Here is a 6,287-nt window from a genome sequence, read left to right on the forward strand (position 1 = left end):
GTAAAACTGTGATTTAAAAAAAAAAAATCTGCATCTGAATGCAAAAGAGCTCACTACTCTCTCCCCACAGGCTTATTTGACTTATTCTATAAATATAGTATTTGAGGCGTGGTTTCAAGGCTGTAAAGAAATCTATAATGTTGTACTCAGCTGTAATGAACCTGTCAATACGTGGACTGATAATGTGTTCAAGCACTCATGCAGTGTGATTGGAAAGATGCCAAGAGTTTCCCATGGAAACAGTCCTTGGATGAAGTCCAAGATAAATGATGAACTAGCAGGTGAGAGGCTCGGGTTGCCACAACAAAGGGACGAGACAGACCCGGTGATATACAGGATATGCTGGTGCTCTGTGTCCCTTGGCTGTACGTTGTGTAGAAGGAACAGGCAGTTAACAGTCATGGGGACATTCACCAAAAGTCCAGCATTTACCCTCTGCGTATGTAGGTCAGCATCGACCTGAGCCTCTACCTGAAATAACCTGTGTAAATGTGGAAAACATTTACCATTCAAATAGTCAGTTAAAGGGCAGAGGTTGTCCAAACAGTGCTGTTTATGACTACAGGCTTTGGAGAGAACTGTGGTATGATGGGAAGTTACACCTTTTTTAGGCTGGTATTAAGCTGCACATAAAATCATATACATTTGTCACATACATGTGCAGAAAGTGATTGCTGTGAAAAAAGCAGAACATAGTAAACTTGGCTTGTACAGCCTGCAAAATCCCATCAGAGGAGTTGGAAAATAACACATTTGTCTCACTCAAAGGAACCAGGAACCAGGACCTGAGGTCTTGCTGTTGTCAGTGTTGTCAGAGCAGAATTTCCCCATTCACCAGCTCTTTAATGGGCCACACCTTAACTTGGTGAGTTTAGCTTGATCCCAATGGTGGGACTTTGCCATAATGAAGTATGGCTGGTTCTGGACCCCTTCTGTGACCTATCAACAGTATGTTGTAGTGCTGAGCGCTGTTCTACCCGGACAGTAATCCTGAGTAAGGCATCTCACAGGATCCATGACTTGACAGGGGGTGCATGCTGATCACACATTCTGCACATGGGACAACTTGTTAGCCACTTCTTGGAAAGGAGATGGCCTCTGAAGTGTTGCCAGCGGGACCAGCTGGTAGCCAAGGTCACACGACTCAGTGGTCACCTCAGCAGACCTTCCCCACCGAATCACCTTACAAGAACATACCCCTTTAATAGCGATAGTTAAAAGTGGAGGGATCAGTTTGAAATTAGAATGGAATGAAATGGGATGGATTTTTACAGGTAGTTTTAGAAGTAGTAAACAGCTCACAGTGTTGGAAGGGTGTTTATAAGACAGGGATGGGATTGGCCTGGATTCAAGGGGAGAGTAACTGAACTCTACATTTGTGGGGGGTGACACTCAGGCATGCAATGGCTGATGACAGGATGTCCAGACATTGGTTAGAGGGCACTATCCATGGCTACAGATTTAACTCATGCACCCTACCATGCAAAAAGCATACACTTAAATTTAACACAGTACCTTAACACAGTACATTATTTTCCATCCGCTAAAGTTGAAATTCTTGGCTGAATAAAGGAGTACTTGTTTGCTAAGCCCAGTGAAGTGTGATAGATTCTTACCATTGTTCAGGTTTATTCTGTGAATATGGCATTTGAACAGTGTTCTAAATCAGTCCATGACATGTCCAAAGAACACCTGTTTTTCTGTGGACAGACAACATATTAGAGCGCTCTTATCAAGTAATTGGTGTGCAGCCAATAAGTACCGATCAAAACAGTCCATAAGTCCATGAGGGTCCAGGTGGGCAGAGAGCTCAGGTTGCTCTCCAAATACCTTGGCTGTACACTTTGCTGCCACTCTGGAACAAGCAGTCACTTCACCAAAGGATCCTCACCAAAACTCAGTAAATGTCATGGACATGATGCCTGTGATCACCAATGACCTGACCTGACCCCTGTAACAGGAAAACATTCAGTCTGTCAGTCAGTCTGATAAAGGGAACATGCTGATTATGTAGTTCATCATTGCAGATGAAAACAAAAATATGGTGTTATATGTCTTTGTTTTAAGAAATCCACTGAAATTCTGAGGGCATCAATGACATCATAATTACAGACACACGTTCCACACGATCTCAGTTTCAGGAATCATACAAGTCTTGTAAATAATTTCCATTTATTTTAGATGTTTATAATGGTTCTGTTTTAAAATGAACACCTTTTTCCATTTTAGTTCAGATTTTTATACCCAAATTTTTTACATGTGAATATTCAGTTCTGGCACAAAAAGCCAGTGACTGTGAGTTAATGGCTTCCAATGACTGAAAAAAAGTGTTCGACTCTGTTAGTAGTGCCAATATTTCATATAAACCACAAGTTACAATCCTGTGAATGGAATTTTGAGGGAAACGTTCATAATCAACATGGCAGTATCCATGTGAAATATATATAACATATATTTTGGTAGACATTTGAGCCTACATACTGTACCTGCACACATTATGTGCTAAATAAATATTATCAGTACATTTAACATTCTGGATCTATTATTTCCTGAACTGATGTCTTCATTCAGTGTGTTATTTTCTTACTCTGACTGCAGAGTGTTTTCTGTGTGTTTTGCTATTGTGTTTGGTGGTTCATTATCCCCCAGTTTATGCGGGCATAATAATGCTGAGACATATCTTCAGCTGGTGGGCAATTATGCTTGAGTGACGATAACCTGTAATGCACCATATTGTAATGCAGCTGGCAAAAATACGTAACAAAGCTAGCAACACTGCTCTGTGATGCTTATTCAAATAACAATGGACTGACTGATTAAACTCCCGATTATTTCCTTTTACTTCAAACCTTGCTTTTGTACTGACGAGGTTAACTGCACTGCACCCTGCTTTGTGAAGCTGGAATCCTTTTTGTGGTCTCTAAAGCTCAATCTATTTTTGGCATCGATTTTGAGGCCTGCGGTTGGCTCTGGCTCAACTGGGGAGGGCTATCCGGCAGCCTAGAATTAACTGTGGTGTGGCCTGGTTCTGTCTGTTTCATCCAGTGTGCCGGTTAGTATGCATACATAGCCTGTCCTCTGTCCCCCCTATTCGTCACAGCATGGAGAAAAGAGCTAGCTTTCCGGAAGGAATTACACACACAGTTACATGAGAGATCAATGTTTGACAGATGTACGACACCATGTGCGCACATACGTAAGTCTGCAGCCAGGCTTAGAGGGCATTAAACAGAAGCTGTTATAGTTTTTGTGGAGACAAAAAAAAACATTTGTCTGTGATAGTGTAGTCCAACGCCATTTAACAGGATACCTATGCCATCACCTGGGGCAACAATGTAAAAGGCAGGGGTGTTAATTGCTCAGGAGAAACCGTCAGTTTGAGGAGCACATCACTCCCTAAAATACACTGCCATGTTGTGTGCCTAAATTGTGAGAGCGATGGAGATGCAGGAACTATAAAAAAACAGGGCTTGTCCTTCACTGCTGTGCCCCCCCATGCCTTTTGTATGGGTAGGTTAGTTTTACGAAAATACCTTACCCAAATGATATCTGGTCTCAGTAAAATGATAACTGGCTTTTAATATAATGTAATTAAATATTTCTTCTTAAATGTTTTAAGTTAACCCCAGGCTATCCACTTGTTACTGAAGCACATACAGTATGCTTCATCAGGATCATGCGATTCTGACATTATTCAGTGGTTCTGACATTCTGACATTATTAAGGGGCTGTTCAGGGGTGCCTAAATCTGGTATCATTACATTACATGTTACTATATAGTTTTAAAATTTTGCTTAAATTTGGAAAACTACATAACAATATTTGCACATATTTATAACATATAACCACCATGCTGTTAGAAATGATTATGTAAATTTCAGACTCTAGCTTAAGGTTGTGGTTGTCAGGGGAAACTCAGGGCATTCTGAGAGGCCATTTTGAGAGGCCTGGCATTTTGAGAGGCCTGCTTGATAATGGGCAGTTAGTTTATGGACATTTAACCTCAATAGAAAGGCTATGTTTTTCATTAATTATGAAAAAGGTATAGTTTCTGAAATCCTTATCTAAATATGTCCTGGTAATTTCAGCCTGAACTACCATAATAACTGAACCATTTACTGCTGTGTTGTAAAATCTGCTTAAGATGTGAAGAAAATGTTAGAAGTGAAAGCAGCACTTTAAGTATAATTGGAAATTTCCAAGATTGTTAGTTGTTGAGTTTTACTGAGCTGTGTCACACTGGGATACTGAATTATTTCATTGGTAAATCCTGAAGCCCTGCTACAAGTAGACACCATGTTCACCATTGGCTTGCTGACATTTGAAAAGGATGTTCCATTGTTTACATTTGTGTACTTTATCTTGTATACCATGCAATCTCACATGAGAGACTTCTTCAAGAGAATATATCACATTCAGTGTTGAGAAGGACGGCAGCAAGCCCTTGAAATAAGTCAGTAAGTTATAAGCCAAAAATACTTTTGCGGTACAGGTTGTGCCGTGCTAGCGTCACGGCTTCAGCTTCAGTGTGAGGATGCACTAAAATTGGAGATAGTATCCTAGGCAGACTCTGTTCTCCACGTGTCCAACCACTCTGACTGTCACTACCTTTATTTACTCTACCCGGTTCTATCTTTGGGGTGTTGATTCTTCTTTATGTCCCCCTCAGCACTTGAAGAATCCTTTTAATGTTCACCATGACCCATTGCATGAAATGTTTGCAAACATTCGCCCGCTTGACAGTAGTGTAGGGTGATTACACAACATGCACAGCGTCGAGGCACTGGCCCAGCTGCGCCTAGGAATCAAAGTTACCTATCCCTCAATGTAATTTTCACCCTCATCTCATTCATCTGCAAACTTGTTAATCGGGTGAACTTAATCTCTACAGCCCTTCGCACAGAGAGCACGGAGGCTATTTATAGCTGTTATGTAAACCATATCTGGACGGGAAAGGACTGTATTCACCACTAAAACATGTCCCCATAAGAAGGTGTACAGTGAGGTGTGTGCAGGGGTGCACAGGAGCAGTGGGACACAGCAGTAGTCCCTGCCCCCCATCATGTACCTCCTTGGTCTATTCATACCCCATGTTGATTCACACAGCGTGACCACGTGACCGGCTTCATTCATGGGTGTGGATGTGGTTGGTGCACGCCTCATTTCAATAAAAAGCCACAGTGGAAAAAAAGCAAAAACAAGCAAAGGCAGAGCTCTTCTGACGTTATTCAGTTTTTCTGATTCCATTTTCCTTAATACCTTTTTTTTAAAAATAAAATTTATGTAATTTATTGAACTATTGAATTATGTAATAGGGGATAGGGGATAGGGACACTAGAGTTTTTGTCCAGACCGAATTTAGGTCTGTCTGTGAAGGGCTACACTGTTCCATTCAGGCTCTTAACTACCTGATGCGTCTAATCATGCGTCTTGTATGAACTAATTTAGCTTTAAAGAATTGTGTCTCCAGGGCTAATTTTAGGTTCTTGTTTGTTAGATAATAATCCTGCAGTCACATAGCCATTGGCTAATTTTGGGATATCATTTAACAGAACTATACCTCATACCTACTGCCTATGTTCTTTTACTACTAAGAGGCAATGCAAAGGACACCCCACAGCTGGTTATGTATACTCATTTACATTTACATTTACATTTTTTCATTTGGCAGACACTTTTATCCAAAGCAACTTACAAGTGAGGTAGACGTACAACACAAGCCATATGCCTTTATACCTATACCAAACCATATAAGATGTCAACAGTATTAGAAGCGCTGCATGACCAAGTTTCAATAGTTGGCCAGACAAGGTACAAGCTAACTGGCAGAGATACGAGTGCATGGCACCATAGATTTGAATTTTTAAATACTCTATCATTACAAATAATAACATGGCACACAGCGTTTCTTTTGGAGGTTTTTGTATTTACAATATTTGTGAAAGCCTTTATTTGGTTTACACCAAAGGTTAAGTGACGAAAACATTGCGACAGAGAGCGCGTGTGCCAATGCCTCGTCGATATCCTGCACGTTACCCTGTAATGAGAGAGGTGTAATTATGCTCAATGTGTTATCGGATGCTGTATTTTTAGCTGAATGACACAAATGAAGATTGACGGATGCTCAGCCGGAGGGACAACGCTCCTTTTGTAGTCTGATGTAACTGTGCAGCAGAATGATGTTTCCTCTGCGTGGTGCGCTTCTCTCTTTTAGCATATTCATACACAGGCTGGTGGAAACATTGCCTTTCAAAACAGGTCTGTAGCAGTGCTGTGAAGTTTGGTGA

The sequence above is a fragment of the Megalops cyprinoides genome, chromosome 1 (assembly GCF_013368585.1).
Source record: "Megalops cyprinoides isolate fMegCyp1 chromosome 1, fMegCyp1.pri, whole genome shotgun sequence".
NCBI lineage: Eukaryota > Metazoa > Chordata > Actinopteri > Elopiformes > Megalopidae > Megalops > Megalops cyprinoides.